We start from the raw sequence: 17,412 nt of genomic DNA, 5'->3' as shown, positions 1-17,412 counted from the left end.
GGACGTTAAACAATATACAATCAGTCATATTCATTAAGTAAGTTTTTGATGCGATGTTACTTTAATTCAATTCCTAGAAATAATCTGAATTCAACAGGCTTATAGAAAGATATTAAGGGTGCATACAGATAAGGCATTTATCACTTTTAGATATTTTTTTTATGAATGAGAAAATAAAAGATAATAATGAAAAGTGATTACAAAATATGTTATAAAAGATGTTTTATTCTATACAGAAATAGAAGTGGCAAAGAGTTTTCTTTATTGCAAGGTAAACTCTCTCTCTCTCTCTGAATGTGTGGTGTTGTTTGTTTTACTAACCCTTGCATAAATGCATGTACATGTACACGTGTAATCCTATAGGCCAAAGATGAAAGGATTTGGGATGAACGACCTTTATCCAAAAAGTTTTTGTCTAGATCCGGTAAGTCTTATTTTTTATACAATTCGATAAAAAATAATTTCTAAATTTATAACAAATTGTGTTTACATCTTGCTGATAAGTCATTAAAAAATATTCCTGGCATTCTATTATTATCTTTGAATATGGTTGGTTTTAAGATTAATTTGTCTATTTTCCAGACATTAATTATTTATAATTAGTTTGAAATATAGATTACTAGAATAAATCATTATCTTAGTTGTAATAAAATGATTTAATTTCACCACGTCGTGCATCATGGTCCCTTAAAAATTGAGGCCTTAATATATTTCGTTCCCTTCTCACCATTGTACCCCCCAATATTGGAGAATTATATGCCAAACCTCAACCCCCCCAAAAAAAAAATTGCTTCAGTATATGGGAAAATATATATAGAATTTCTGTGAATATAAATGTATTTTTCGTTTATTTCTTTTTTGTTATTTCTTTCTCAACTTTTGTATGTTTTTGTTTTGATTTTTAAAGTGAAAACTGCTTTTGTATAAATAATAGTGTGAACAAGTATAATAAATTTAACCAATAAAGACATTTATTAAAAGTTTAGTAATAGAAATCAATTTAACATCGGGTTTTGCAGCTATATAAAATGTTCTTTTAAGTTCACCTGAGCCGAAGGCTCAAATGACTAATTCTTATCAAAATGTTTCCGGCGTCTTCAGCTGTTTGTCTCTGCCCTTGTGTGTTACCTGTAAACTTTTTTACATTTTCTTTCCTCTTCCCCAAAACCTCTTAGCAAATTTCATCCAAATTTACTACAAAGCATCCTTGGGTGAAGAGAATCACGGGAAGCACCATGTCCCCTGTAACTGGGAGATAATAGGGAATCCGTGAACATTTGATAGCATCTTTAAATCAAAGTACTGAAAGTACTCATGGGAGTTGAACATGGTGTAAAATAAAATATTTGATCGGGAGGTTAAGTGAGTGAACAATGTTATTACATGTATTTCAAATACAGACAACTGTTTAAGATTTTTTGTGTTGCAACAATCTTGAGAAAGACATTCAGGGACATTGAATAGCAAAAAAATGCATGGGCCATTATGCTTGCCTGCCTACATTAGCCCCTTTTATACCCCCTGCTTGAAAAGCGGGAGGGTATTTATTAATCGGGATGTCCGTCCATCTGTTTGTTACGCTTTAGGTATACCCATCTCTTATCCGCAACTCCTCTTACACCACTGAATGAAATTTTCATAGAATCTTTATATCACATATTGCCGTTGTTCACCTTCTATTACTTTTCCATCCTATACATATTTTGGGTTTCCCATTACAAAACATGGACATTGCTATTATATTCATATTAGAGGCGGTTGATCATTTATATTTTTCACTGCTCACAGTACCTCTAGTTCATCTACAAATTTGTAATTTATTTTTCCTTGGCACCTTTACCAATGTGTTATGAAAATTTCAGTTTCACGGGAATAATATCAATGTTGATAAATGTGGATTTTCACACAGCATCCTTTTAAGAGCTAACAGGTTTGTAATAAAACTTTTCTGTGAATATAAATGTATTTCAATTACACGAAGTCAACATTATAGTACGTTAGAACTTACTTTTTTTTAATATTGTGAAGAAAAAGGCGATGCCAAGTTAAAAACAAATATTCAATTACCAAACATAAAAACAGTGGTATTTGTGAGAGTTTGTGTGCGTACAATTTATCTGGTATGTAAATGAGGTTTTCCTTTTATTTAAAAAAAAAAACACCTCATTTTGTTGTTTTTAATCGCGATTCTACGAAAACATCAGTGTCCATGTTTGGTTTTAACATTTATAACAGAGTACTAGATTTACCGCTTTTTGGCAGGTGATACTGCTGATTTAGTAATCAATACGCATGTTTCCTAAAGTTTTTATGCATTAATAAATTCATTTAAACCACGAAAATGTTCAAGGAAAATTTGAATAAATTCTGTGCACCGATAAAAAAGAAATTGCTAAAAATACAAAATCCGGAACCGTCGGGAGTCGGGGAGACTAGATTTATCGCTTGCCGTTAGTATGTAGAGTTGTCGTTCGTATCTCTTTCAGCGTTTATAGATGACGCTACACTAAAAAATGAGTTCCATTACGAAAAACTTTTGAGGTACTTTATAATTATGTTTTACTTTGAACGAAATCTAATATTCAAAATATGTTTACTTTATCATTACATTTACTTACATTTCAAATTATAAAAATTAGATCAATTCAGGAGAAAATGACATGAACTATTTGTGGCGGATGTTTATGCATGTTTTCTGTTGAATATCATCGGAGTAAATTGGTCGACACAGTAGCCTCGCTTTCGGCTCTATATAATCAACACAAATTACTGCGCATGCTGAATACGTGATAACCATGGGAGATTGAACATAGTTCAACTCCCAAAAATCATCTTTTCAAGGACCACTATGCCAGAAAAATAATGAAAACTATGCGAAGGCTTCATTACATATTGTAGATTTACATTTACATGAACATCACCTGTGACAAGACTCTTTTACGTAGGATTTTATAGAAAAGTCGGGGGATCGAATCCACCTGGTACCACACTTTTAAAGTTTTAAATTTCGCCTTTTCAAAGACTATTTTAAGTTTTTTTTTTATAGATTTGTGTATCTATCTTTTATGCATGCCTATTCGTGATATTAGAAACACTTTAGAAATATCAAATCGTAAAAATCCAATGTACAGTTGTTAGTCAGGCGAAACAAACCTCGGAAGAAGCCCACTTTCTGCGAGGAAAAGAATAACTCACACTGTGTTACTCGATACAGGTATTTTTGGCAGCATTGAGCTGCTATGAATTTCAATTGTATATATTCCGTAGAATTTAATCATATTGATTTTGGCTACATTTATCAATAACTTTACTCCCTTGGATTTTATTTAGACCAATATAATTTGCACACATTAATGACATATTTTATCATATCCACGGATAAATAGCCTAGACATATAAAGAGTAGAATTTCAGAGACAGTAGACATACCATTATGCACAATGAGATCTAGAGTAAAGACAAATATCAATTATTACATTTGGAGATTACAAACTCATAAAATCAATGAAAGGTTACTCCTACCTCTACTTACTGACATAAAGTATTAGGAAAACCAAATTATTATATGTATTAAGCCTAATGTCATTAATCGGAACGGAAATCGACAGGCTTTTTGTAGAGAAAAAAACCGAGCCCGGTCCTATAGGTCAGATGTCTATTTATAATGAAGTGATCCTTTATTACAGTAACAAGTGCCTGTGTCTTAAACATAGGAATTGAGATTAGGTGTCATGTAGGAGTGAGCATCCACTGCCGACCAGTCACACCCACCGTTGCTCCTTGTTATGATCAGGAAATAACGGAGAAATTCGTCGATAATTCATTTTGTACGCAAATAATGAGCTAACAAGTAGTATGAAAAACAGCAGTCAGCATTTTATACAATGATAGATTTGTTGATACGGTCATTGTATCCACCATAGATATTACGAAATGATGACCTTTAAACGAGACAAGCAAGGAAACAACATACTCGATAATTGCAAAAAAAAGAAAAGAAAAAAGTTCGCGGCACTCTCATCTCTTCTTCGAAACACCTTGAAGAAATGCAAGGGTTTTTTGAAGAACAGAGTGTTGGCGAGAAACGAGTAAAAGTATTAAAAAAATATTGAACGTATGAAAATTACAAATATCATTGATGAGAAATGAAAACATATCCCGGCAACGATTAAAAACGTTTGAGTAGATTTGATATTTACTATGATATTTAATATGTCCAACTTAGAGTACAGCATAGATGAAAAAAAAAAACTTGAGGATGAAAAAATCATTTGTTGAATTTTAATACGTCGTGCCTAAATTTATTTTAATTTTATGACAATAAAGGATAAAGATTGTATATAATATTTTTGTCTTTCCAGGACATCTGACGTAGAAAGCTTTGGTATCTGGAAGACAACAGAATTCAAATGTTTGTTTAAAAAAAGACAGACATTAAAAAACTGAAGTATACAAACTTGAACCAGAATTCTTAAACATTTATCGCTAAAAATAATGTCTGATGAAGTGAAGCAAAGAGATAAAGTACATGTGTATCAAAGATAAAAACAGTGAAAATTCAAAATCTTCCTATGCTACAGCTGAGGCTCATCTGAAAGACAATCTTGGTTCCGATGACTTGTATGGATTGACGTGTCAACGTGTCATGCATTACGTAGGAAGAAAATTTGTATACACTACCTCTGAAGAAATTTAAGTAGGAGAATGCATTTATTCTCAGAACGTTTCCACGATTTGGCTGTTTTCCAAATAGATAAAGAAAGACGTAGAAACTGTGTTAGGACCTTTTTAATACAATAGAAAAACCATGCAATGTAAATACTTATGATGGACCAATACCGGTAAATGCTGTCGTACGTGAAACATATGGAGAAAACAAAAAGTATTCCAGATCAAAAGTTCATAAAACAATACAAAAGACATCGTCAAAAACCACGAAATCGTCGAAAACCACGAATATAGAGAATCGATGTGAATCACCCGTGGGTTACCGACGATGTACAAAAGAGGAGCAGAGCAAACACGGACCTCCAAAACATCAGAGGTGGGATCAATTGCCATGGAGGAGTGGGTATCCCCTGCAGACCGGTCAAACCCTCCGTGTGCTCCTTACCATGATCAGAAAATAACGGAAAATATCGTCGTCAATTCAGAGTGTAAATAATGGACTAAATATTAGTGGACTTTTGCGAAGAGCGCTAACTTTAACAGTCAACGGCTTACTTTTACACTTTGACGATATACAGGAGCTCTTTTGCGATAAAATCATTTCGCTTTACATTTAAATGAACGAAATTAACTGGCTGAAATAAAGAACCTATTAGTTGCCCATGAAGTTTCCGATAACTACCCTACCTTTAAATACCACCCTTTACATGCTAGTGCCCGAAACACCATACTTATGACCACTAGAAAGATATTTTTTTATCTATTACCAATTCTTTACCTCAATACATGACACAGGTTTAAATTTCGAAGTATTCTGTCAACTGTTTAAGTCATCGCTCTTCGCAAAATTTCAATATGAACAACGTCATTCATGGCTAACAACTTTTTTTCTGAGGGTCGGATCATCAGCTATGAGTTCTATTATAAATTCTTGAAAATAGAAGTGAAATGTTCATGAACTCTAGTTTAAACTCCAGTGACTACTTCTTCTCTTTAAAAGGAGATAGTGGGTCAGTTATTTCCCAATACGACAGATCCCCTGCAATGAAGTCGTTGGCTATGATGCTGTTGATGAAGAAGGCGTCGATGATGATGTCCGTGAATTATACGCCCGGGAATCACTAGCAGTAGTGAATCGAAACGACTGTTCCTCAAACAACAGTCTAGAACTACAGTCCCGGAGATTTGGAGGATAATTGATCCAAATTGAGTGAACTTTCATTTACAGTGCTGGCAATGTGTGGATAGGTTTGAGTTATTGAGGACACGTGTTAAAAACAGTTGCATTTAACATATTTTAATTATTTTTTCCTTCATTGTAATCAACATTTTTTTTCTTTTTGATCATTTGAGAGAGTGTGTGTGTGCGTGATTGATTTGTTTAATTATTTTTTCAGTATTTTTTCGTAAATAAATCTTGTTTTCTTTAAAGCAATTCTTTGTTTTGATTTGAAAAGGAAGCCTATATCATTCCACGTTCGAGTACATGTACCTGCAGTTTATGACTGAGCAAGTTACTGAGTAAGTGTAGGTATTAACTTCTAAAGTTATGTACAGATAACCCTCATTTTTAACAAAGAAATCACATGCACCCAACTTTAGTACATGTAATGTATTTGAAATATACTGGAAATTATGTCATTCCGAATTTTAACCGAGGGTCTGAGAGATGTGCCACAGTTATCTCGCGTAAAGGCATAAAACAACACAGTATCTGTAGGAGTTAAAAGATATACTGAGTATAACATAATCTATTAAAAAAAAAAAAGATACACAGCAAATTAACAATTTATGTAAATGTATAGGGTCAACAAAATCAATACTTTCCTTTTCTCTTCTGATATTGTGATGATCATGAGATGTGACAGCAAAAATAGATGGTGCAACTTAGCACCTCATATATTTCAGTAGATACATGTATTAGTAAAAAAAAAATTGCATTTGGAATTCATTTGCCTTGTAATTTTTCATGCAAATTATTAATGGTTTTGCTGAGATTTGCCTGCATAATTTTAACTGAAACAACCTTTTAACATGTGCATTGTAATTAAATGAAGAAAAATATAATAACAATATGCTAGAAGAGACGAACTTATTGAATCAGTTTGAAACATTTAAATGTACTTTAATTTATTCAAGTTATTGTATTAATGTAACTTTTTGGTATGATCTCAAAGTGGGAAAGACGCAATTTATTTTCTATGGGTTTAGTCAAATAAAACATTTTTACTAACCGAAGGGTAGGACAAAGGAATACATGAGATTTTATATGCGCTTACCTATTCAGGCGTGTAATTTAACTCTTGGAAGAAAGATAAATTTGAGTTGCGTTCTCCTCCATGGCATTATCTTTTAATGATTAATTCAAGAGGCCTTCATTAATGTGAAATTTTATATGAATAACTGCTAACCTGTACAACCTAGATATTCACGACATGAAATTAATACCTATACACGCATATTTAAGAAGGCATATCGAATGAAGTGGTGTTTTCTTCCATAGAACTTCATAGGTAGATAGTATTTTAGTTGTGGGCTGATTATAAAATTATCATTTTTCTCTGTAGCGGATGATTGAATCAATTCGTTAAGTTTGGTCATATCTTCATTCTTTACAATTTATTTATGATCATGTAAGTAAAAATATATGTACAGTTAACATAATTAAATTTAAAACACAGATGTATTTAGAATAATTAGCGAAATCATGTCAGATACCTTTGACAAAATAACTTCAGTTGATTTAATAATAACACAATTCGAGTTTCACAGTATTTAGCAAATACATGCAGTTTGTGTCTTTAGAAGAATGATTGTAATTTGTTTTCCTATTTATTCTAATATAAGACTTTAATCCCACATTGTTGCCAAAATCTGTCTCTTGGAGCAAAGATTTGAAGAATGTTAAATCGAGATTATGACGAAATGTTTTGCATGTGAAAAAGTTTCCATGTTCCTGGTCCAGTGGTTTTTGAGAAAAAAAAAATATTATGGAAGATATTTTCCTGTAAATTCAAGTGTTAAAATGTTCTACCACACTGAGTCCCAAACCTACATGTGGTGCCATGATTTGAACAATTAAGAGTGTACACTATGACAGTAACTTTCTAATGTACATAATTTTTCATTATACTTGCATGTCTGAATAGAGAAACATATTAAATTTCATGTGTTCTTTTGTCCTACCCTCCGGTTAGTTTTATTTGACTAAAAGATGCAAAAATTGCCCTTGGGATTGATTTCTCTTAGCTTGTGATTTTTCATGCAAATTGTCAATGCTTTTTGATGAAATTTGCCCGCATAATTTTAACTGAAACAGCCTTTTAACATGTGCTCTGTAATTAAATGGAGAAAAATATAATAACAATATGCTAGAAGAGACAAGTAGAAATTATTGAATCAGTTTGAAACATTTAAATGTACTTTAATTTAATCAAGATATTGTATTAATGTAACTTTTTGGTATGATCTCAATGTGGGAAAGACGCAATTTTAGTTTCTATGGGTTTAGTCAAATAAAACTTATCTAACCGAAGGATAGGACAAAAGAACACATGAGATTTAATATGTGCTTCCCTATTCAGACGTATAATTAAAGTGACAATACGGCGCATCTCTTCAAAAAACAGACTTGTTAAATTTTTCCTATTGGATTTGGAATTATTTTCATACTCATAAATGTATACACTTTCAGAAAATTACAAATTTCATAAGTAAATAATTCTTATTATTTCATCAAAATTAATAATTTTTTATGGTACATAAATATATACAACGTGTTCGAGGTTCCACATTCCATGCTATTCACGCATGCGTATAGTTTTCATAAACAAAACAACATGGTAAGAGAGGGAATCCGGCCGGTAGGCCTGCTACATTGACAAAGTCGAACAAAAACGAACAAAACCAAAAATAGGGCTTGGAATCAAAAAGCAACTTTCCTGACAAAAATTTAGTTGGGAGGTCAATATAATCATAGATGAAGAAGAAACGGGATCTCGGCGACATTCACGTGGGGCTCGTGAAAGTTGTATCCTACAGGTTTGTTGATACATGCTATCATTTCTCGTATCTCTATGGCTTTCTAACAAAAAAAAATCAGTGTAATCTCAACAATGACATATACAAATTATTGCCATTTGAAGTGCAAATTGTATGTGAACTGCAGAAAGATATTTTGTTTGACATTTTGCCGCGATGACGTATGATTTTGTGGATTTTCCTTTCCTGCATCCCAATGCACAAAACGTCAACATTTGTACTTAATCATGTTAAATTCGTCTGAATACAGACTAAAATGTTAACTATAATTAATTTACCGGAGAGTTAAGATATTTTGATTCTAAGAATTTCTTTTACCTAATATTCCATTATGATTGTAAACCCTATACATTGTATGCACGTGCTATTTTAGAATTCAACAGATCTAAATTGTACGACCCTTGATTACCAACAGATTCTAATTAAGTTAATTTTGTATAAGAAGCGTATAAGAAGCGAATATTTATTTTTTTTCTAAATGCTTACTTCAACTATTTACCTTATTCCTGAATGATATATTGGGTAAATTTGAATGAAAAAGCACACGATTTGCAGCCGTATTGCCGCTTTAAACACTTAAAATGTGAAATTTTTTACGAGGGCTGTTCAATAAATAATGTCCTCGGTGCTCGGAAAGAAGCAAACGACGCTTTTCAATGATTTAATCTTCATGATTTTACTTATTGATCTCTTTTAATTAAAACACATGTCCGTAACAATTTTTATCCAATTTCTGATTGTTTTTAGAACTCATTTTTGGGTATACCCCTCAGTATAATGGAAAATGGCAGATCCAATGATTTCCTGGACTTGTTTTTTCCTTCTGAAAGATGTTTTTTTCAAGTTTGGAAATAGAAAAAAGTCAAAAGGTCAAAGATCTGGCAAATATTGTTAATGTTAAAAAACATTAACTTTCTGTTGATCCCGAAAAACCCTTTACTCTCTAGGGCATGCTTTGGTTTGGACGCTGTCATGAAGAAATTCAATGCAGTGGATTCCTGATTCTGGGTCCTTCCTCTAACAAACCTTCCGATTTTTTGGCAAAAAATTGCTTTCTAGACTCCTCCAAATATCAAACAGTCTCTCCGAAAACGAATTTGAACAACAATACCACTAATATTTAAGAAATCTGTCTTTGTGCTCTTGCATACCTTTGCTTTTTGTCTGACCTTCGCCGTTTTTATAAAGTACATCATATGGTAAATTTTGTTTTGATTATTTTTAAGAAAGAGATTTATGTTCCAATATCTGTTTAAATATAAAACAAACGTGGATAACTACACTTACTGATATTTTAAAATATTTGTTAAGACTTTCGTACACGCTGTCGTTTTCACTAATTTTTTTCAAAATATAGGGTGATCTTTGAGTACCTAGCTTTTTTACTTTCAAACGTTTCTTAAAAACAGTGTAGATTACTCCCGATATGAAATCTATCAAATTTGCTATGTGTCTTAAAGTCAATCATACATCATCAAATATTATTTGTTGAAATTTGGCAAACAGTATATAAGTCATTGAAATCTATCTGAGCATTTGTCTATAAATCAGGCATCGGCTGCTGTAAATGACACATATTTCAGTGAATATTTCTTTGGAATTCTTAACAAGTTTTACAGCAGCTTTAATGTAGCTTTTATTTTTCACTGTAGTTTACCGGTTCTTTACCATTCATTTATAATGCAGTGTCTCGAAAAACCCTTGTTTCCCAGCTTCTCACGATGAAACTATGTGATGAAAAGTATATAAATTCAGTAAAGATTTAATAACGAGGGAAAGTCAAGTTTAATGTCATATGATATCTGTATTGTATTTCATACAGTTCAGGAAATTATTTATTGAACAACCCTCGTATGAATAACTGCTACCCTATACAACCCTGATATTCACGACATGAAATAAACACCTACATACACGCATATTTAAGAAGGCATATCGAATGAAGGGGTGTTTCCTTCCATAGAATGTTGTACTTATTTGGTAGATAGTTTTTAAGCTGTGCGCTGATTATAAAATTATCATTTACTCTGTAGCGGATGATTGAAACATTTCGTTTGGGCATATCTTCATTCCTTACAATTTATTTATGATTATGTACTAATATTTACATTTGCTAATGTCTTTCCTTATATAACACTGATAATAAAATTGAAATTCAATTTTCAATGACATGCAGTCGGTCACATGATCAGACTTTCTTGCGTACGGAAAGCAAACTGCAAGAGCAATTTGGAAAGTTATGACTGTGACGTCACATAACGTCGTAGATACGTTACGTTGCATTTCAAAATCAAAGTCTAAATAATGCCTATATTTCTTTGTAACATGAATAAAAACACAAAATATCAATATAAGAAATAAAATATCAGTTTTAGAGTTTCATTGGGGTATGACATGAAGTCGGTACGTGATCAAATTTACTAAAACGCCCTTCGAGCGTTATAGAATTTGATCACGTGACCGACTTCATGTCATACCCAAATGAAACTCTAAAAATGATATTTTATTTCTTTATTAAGTTAAATTAAATGTATCTAATAAATAATATAATTAAATTTTAATTACAGATGTATTATAAAAGTATTAAGAATAATTAGCAAGATCACGACAGATAGCTTAGACAAAATAACTTCAGTTAATTTAATTATAATAAAACAATTCGAGTTTCACAATATTTAGCACATTACAGGCAGTTTGTGTCTTTAGAAGAATGATTGTAATTTGTTTTGCTATTTATTCCAATATAAGACTTTAATCCCCCATTGTTGCCCAAATCTATCTCTAAGAGCAATGATTTTAAGAATCTTTAATCTAGATTATGACGAAATGTTTCGCATGTGAAAAAGTTTCCATGTTTTTTGTCCAGTGGTTTTGGAGAAAAACAATATTATGGAAGATATTTTCCTGTAAATTCAAGTGTTAAAATGTTCTACCACACTGAGTCCCAAACCTACATGTGGTGCCATGATTTGAACAATTAAGAGTGTACACTATGACAGAAACTTTATTATGTACATATTTTTTCATTATACATGTACGTCTGAATAGACACACACATATATCTATATTTCCAATAAATTTTCCCCGTGATTCTTTACAAAATAAAATGCAGGTCATTTTATCATGAACTACATTACATATGCACCACGAATAAGCATGAATATCTCCATTGTTACGTCATAATACTGCTCTTGATGTCACAAAATATAGTGTTCTGTTTTGTTTAAATATGACAGTTGAATTGCCTAAACTTATGGCAAGTCATCAGAAAAATAATGTAAATATAAGAAATGAATTTAATTTTTGAAGATTCATGAGAGATATAAACTACAACGCTTCACGCGCGCCGGCATATTTATCATGAAGCGCTAACGCCCTTCATGAAATATGCTGGCGTGAAGCGTCGTAGTTCATAACCTCATGAATCTTCAAAAACTAAATTCATTTCTTAATAAATTTCATGTGTTCTTTTGTCCTACCCTCCGGTTAGTTTTATTTGACTTAACCCACAGAAAAATTCTCATTCGTCTTTCAGTCTAGCTATTTATCATTGTCCGTCTGTCAGTTTGCTTTTCTGTCAGTTTGTAACAAAAAACTTTCACATTTTTTAAATGCATTACCTAAACACCATTCAGTATTCATGACTCTGACTTAGAATTTTGACCTATTTATGAACATTTTTATTTGTGCTTCAGAAGAAATAGGGCTTCTATGTTTTTTCCCTGAAAATTACTTTTGACAAGTCTTTTCAAATTCTTTTATGATATTTGACCTCCTGACTTTGATCTTTCGATGCAGTTTTGAAGAACTTCAATTTTGACCGTCACCTTTGTCTATTCAATAATTCATAATTTTATTTATGATCTATAAAGGACAAACAAAAAAGCATTTACAATATTACATCATTTATTGCATCCCCAGAGTAAAACACTGAAAGGGGATGCACATCTTTTAATTTGCTAGATTCCAATATATTCAATATGAAAATTCAGCCTCCTGCATTGGCCCAAATATACCACCGGGAATTGATTTTCACAATATAGAGTCTACGTTATCTCAAGATCCTTTCACGCATATGTTTACATTATTTAAGTCCTTTTTTTCGAAGTAATATTCCTTAACACAAAGAAAGAAAACTCATACTTTTTTATATTCAATATGTATGTTTTTGGTGCGATGTTATTTTAATTAAATTCCTAGAAATAATCTGAGTTCAACAGGCTTATAGAAAGATATTAAGGGTGCATACAGATAAGGCATTTATCACTTTCAGATATTTTTTTATGAATAAGTAAATATAAGGGAAACAATGAAAAGTGTTTACAAAATATGTTTTAAAAGATGTTTTATTCTATACAGAAATGGAAGTGGCAAAGAGTTTCCGTTATTGCGAGGTAAACTCTCTCTCTCTCTCTCTCTCTCTCTCTCTCTCTCTCTCTCTCTCTCTCTCTCTCTCTCTCTCTCTCTCTGAGTGTGTGGTGTTGTTTGTTTTACTAACCCTTGCATAAATGCATGTACATGTGTAATCCTATAGCCCAAAGATGAAAGGGTTTGGGATGAACGACCTATATCCAAAAAGTTTTTGTCTAGATCCGGTAAGTCTTATTTTTTATACAATTCAATAAAAATTAAAGAATTTCTAAATTTATAACAAATTATGTTTACATCTTGCTGATAAGTCATTTAAAATATTCCTGGCATTCTATGCTAATCTTTGAATATGGTTGACTTTAATATTGATTTTTCAATTTTCCAGACATTAGTTATTTAGTTTGAAATATAGATAACTAGAATAAAATCATTATCTCAGTTTTAATAATATACAATTATTGCTGTTTTTGAGGTCAATACAGTGGTTTAGCCATCTGAGGAGTACAATACTCACCGAGCCCGAAGGGCGAGGTGAATATTGTACTTCGAAGATGGCTAAATCATTGTATCGACCGAAAAAACAGCAATAATTGTTTTATTATATGATTCACTGATAAAATTATACAGCTCGTTACATGTTCGCGTTTAATTAAGTCCTAGCCAAATACAAGAGAGAAGAAAAATTAAAATGTATAAATAAACCTTACTAGTTGTAGCAATTTGAAATGTTTTTATCAATTTTAGTTGCCATGAAAAAAATTATAATGTCAGTCTTTTTTATATGGTAGATTTTGAAATGAAGGAGTATTATCTAAAAATTGTTGTTCAGTAAAAGCGTTGGTTGGGGTCCCTGCATCCGCTCTTACCACCCTCACCCGAAAATATATATTCGCCTATGTTTTGTTCACATAAAAAAAATTCATAGTCATTTAAATAGCTTTCCAAAATGTTTTGTATCAATTTGGAATTTCCCGATTAATTTTTAGATCAATGTAGGGGAAATAAATCCTTGTATACACCTGGAACGTCACATGCAGGTCAATACAACGTAGTATTTTTCTAACATAAATGGATCTCAGCCAATCAGAGAGATGGAAATTATTCAGTCATATAATAAAATGTTTTAATTTCACCACGTCGTGCATCATAGTCCCTTAAAAATTTAGGCCTTAATATATTTCATTCCCTTCTCACAATTGTAACCCCCCCCCCCAAATATTGGAGAATTATATGCCAACCCACCCACCCCCCACCCCAACAAAAAAACCGCTTCAATATATAGGAAAATATATGAGGGGGTATTTTTTGTTTATTTATTTAATTTTTGCTATTTATTTCTCAACTTTTGTTTGTTTTTGTTTTGATTTTCAAAGTGGAAACTGCTTTTGTACTAAATAATAGTGTAAACAAATATAATAAATTTAATCAATAAAGACATTTCTTAAAAGTTTGGTAATAGAATTCAATTTAACATCGGGTTTTACAGCTGTATAACATGTACTTTAAAGCTCACCTGAGCCGAAGGCTCAAATGAATAATTCTTATCAAAATGTTTCCGGTGTCTGCAGCTGTTTGTCTCTGTCTGTCGTGTGTTACCTGTAAACTTTTCACTTTTTTTCTTCTTCTCAAAAACCCCTTAGCAAATTTTAACCAAATTTACCACAAAACATCCGTGGGTGAAGAGAATTTACTATCATTTACGGGAAGCACCATGTCCTCTGTAACTGGGAAATAATAGGGAATCCGTGAACATTTGATAGCATCCTTTAAAAATCATCTTCTCAAGGACCACTCTGCCAGAAAAATAATGAAAATTATGCGTAGGCTTCATTACATGTTGTAGATTTACATTAATATGAACATTACCTGTGACAAGACTCTTTTACGTAGGATTTTATAGAAAATATCTCTGAAAATCTTCTCAAGAACTGCAAAACCGTAATTAGTCATATTAATACAAAAACTTCTTCAAGCAGTGTGAATTGTTCAAATCATTACCCATAGAAAAAGGTGGACTCACTTCGGGGGTCATAATTGTTCATAGTAATATAAAGGAAAAAATCTTGAAAAACTTTTTCTCAAGAACAGCAATGCCATTATTCGTCATATAAATACAGAAGCATCCTCAAGTACTGTGCTTAAATAATGACCCTAAGGGGTAGTACACCACAACAGGGGATCAGAGTTTCAAATAGGAATATAATTAGTAAAGCAAATATCTTTATCAATCTTCATCTCAAGAGCAGCAGAACCATGATCAGGTATATTATATGGATTCATCCTCGGGTAGTGTATGTTGAAGTTTGTTTAAATCAAGTCTCCTGGGTTAGGTTTGGACAAAAATGGGAATTAAAAGTTTTACAGGGGAAAATGTGAGGAAGTCTTTTAATTTTTTTCCAAGAACAGAAAGGTCATGATAAGTCATATAGAGAAATCCTCGGGTAGTATACGCTGAAATTTGTTCTAATCGTTCCAATCATGACCCCTTTGGGTAGGGTAAGCCAAAATTTGTGATCAAACACATGCAAAAGCGAAATAAAAGAATGGTGTTCGATATCTTAGTTACAGTGATGCAGGTATTTATGGTACATTGTAACTGTTTTGTTTGTGAAAAATATGAAGATAACGAACATTACTTAAGCTCAACAATCCATTCGAACAGTACAAATTAGGAGTGGAACAAACACGGATCTCTAAAAAATTAAAGATGGGATCAGTTGCCAAGGAGAAGTCCTGTCTTGTCTGTCCATCATATAAAAAATAAATTAAGAAAGATAGCGGTGAAGGTTGAAGCTTATTAAAACTGCATTGAACTTCAAAACCAAGTTCATCACCTCATATATAATATAACAATCCGAAAGACATCACAAGTCAAGAACATTTGAAAAAAATGCAATAGTTCTATCTCTTCTGAAGAAATTAAAAAAAAAGTTTGTTAAGTAGGTTAAACTTCTAGGTCAAGGTCATGAATTCAGAAATGATTGTCCTTTCAGAAAGGTATTGTTGTAGGTAATGTATATGTAAAATGTGAATGTACCATCTTTTCTCATTTAAAATTTATCACAAAAAAAGTCAAAGTTCAAGGTCAAGTTCACATGGTCAGAAAGCATAAGGTATGGTAATGAAAATTTAAATATGAGAGGCCAGTTTTTTTTTATTTAAAGTTTAAAAAAATATTAATAAATAGGAAAGGTCAAGGCATCTGGGAAACAAACATAACACATTTAAATCCGCTCACAGATAATGCACATATGAAATATGAACATCCAATCCTTACTGACTCAAAAGTTATGACCAAGTTAAAAAAAGAAATTAAATGTTTTGAAAAGAAGGCATAACTTCGAGGGCAGAGTGTTTATTTGGAAGAGTCTTGTAACGGGTAATGCACATGTGAAATATTAAAGCTTCATCTTCCTTCATTCAAAAATAATGATTAATATTGAAGTTTTGCTGGCAAACGCACAGCAAAAAAATGAGATTGTATAAACCCTTGCTTTTGAAAAAATGAGGGAAATAAGAATATATAGGGAAAATAATCTGTTGATAAGGAACAGAGGGGGCAAAGTAACTCAGGTGAGCGTTATGGCCAATGGCCCTCTTGTTCTTTTTTTGTTATCTAGATAGAAAAGTGCATTCGGATTTCTATGCGAAAGAGCTAAAGTTAGCCTGGATTATTTTCCTCACATCAAATATATGCAAAAAATGATAAAACTTTTCGAAAGTAAGCTGAAAAACATCGAAGCTAGATACAAGTTGGAGTCTGAATGGTCACTCAGTGAAACAATGGAGGTTATACTTCACATACCATCAGATATATCTGAAGAAAATAAAAGATTGTTGCCTACCGAGATTGGTAAGTTCACTGTCATAAAAACGGTCTATTTTCGCATTGAGTGTTCTTTATCGATCATTGTTGAAGTGAAATGTATATATAAAAGCCATTTTGTGTAATATTCCAGGAGAGAATGAATTTCATGTGGATATTGCAGATATATGGCCAGCCTCTGTTCTGATTTATTTTCAAGGACAAAAAGAAAGCCTTGAACTTATCAAAAAGGTATGAAACTAATGATGATTAAAAAACAATTTGATTTTAATAACACACTAGCCAGCAATATATTTACTCTTAGCTGTCTTTGATAACAGTCGATAACACAACTTGATATCTCCTAAACACATCTTATTCTAAATGACATGTACATATACTAAGATAAAATGGGGGTACAAACATGTAAATTAGATTTAGCATTGAATTCTTTTTTTATTAAATTAATTGAATACCGGGCATTGACGACTCTTATATTCTTAGTCCTTATAAAAAATTTGGTAGGT

The 17,412-nt window shown here is 31.9% G+C and overlaps 1 long non-coding RNA gene across 2 annotated transcripts; it reads left to right on the top strand.

The window, feature by feature from the left end:
- Nucleotides 1–7,208: 7,208 nt before the first annotated feature.
- Nucleotides 7,209–17,125, top strand: LOC134258286 (uncharacterized). Of its 2 annotated transcripts, none has more exons than XR_009990133.1 (5): nt 7,209–7,301; nt 13,069–13,103; nt 13,244–13,304; nt 16,701–16,933; nt 17,040–17,125. It is a non-coding gene; the product is annotated as an uncharacterized LOC134258286 (long non-coding RNA). The 2 variants fall into 2 exon arrangements; XR_009990134.1 differs by lacking the exon at nt 7,209–7,301 and adding an exon at nt 10,700–10,803.
- The last annotated feature ends 287 nt before the right edge of the window (nt 17,126–17,412 follow it).

The sequence above is a fragment of the Saccostrea cucullata genome, unplaced genomic scaffold, assembly GCF_032062105.1.
Source record: "Saccostrea cucullata isolate Sc308-1 unplaced genomic scaffold, CSIRO_AGI_Scuc_v1 ctg797, whole genome shotgun sequence".
Taxonomy (NCBI): domain Eukaryota; kingdom Metazoa; phylum Mollusca; class Bivalvia; order Ostreida; family Ostreidae; genus Saccostrea; species Saccostrea cuccullata.
The sequence above is the reverse complement of the archived record's forward strand: the minus strand, read 5'-3'. Positions and strand labels throughout refer to the sequence as shown.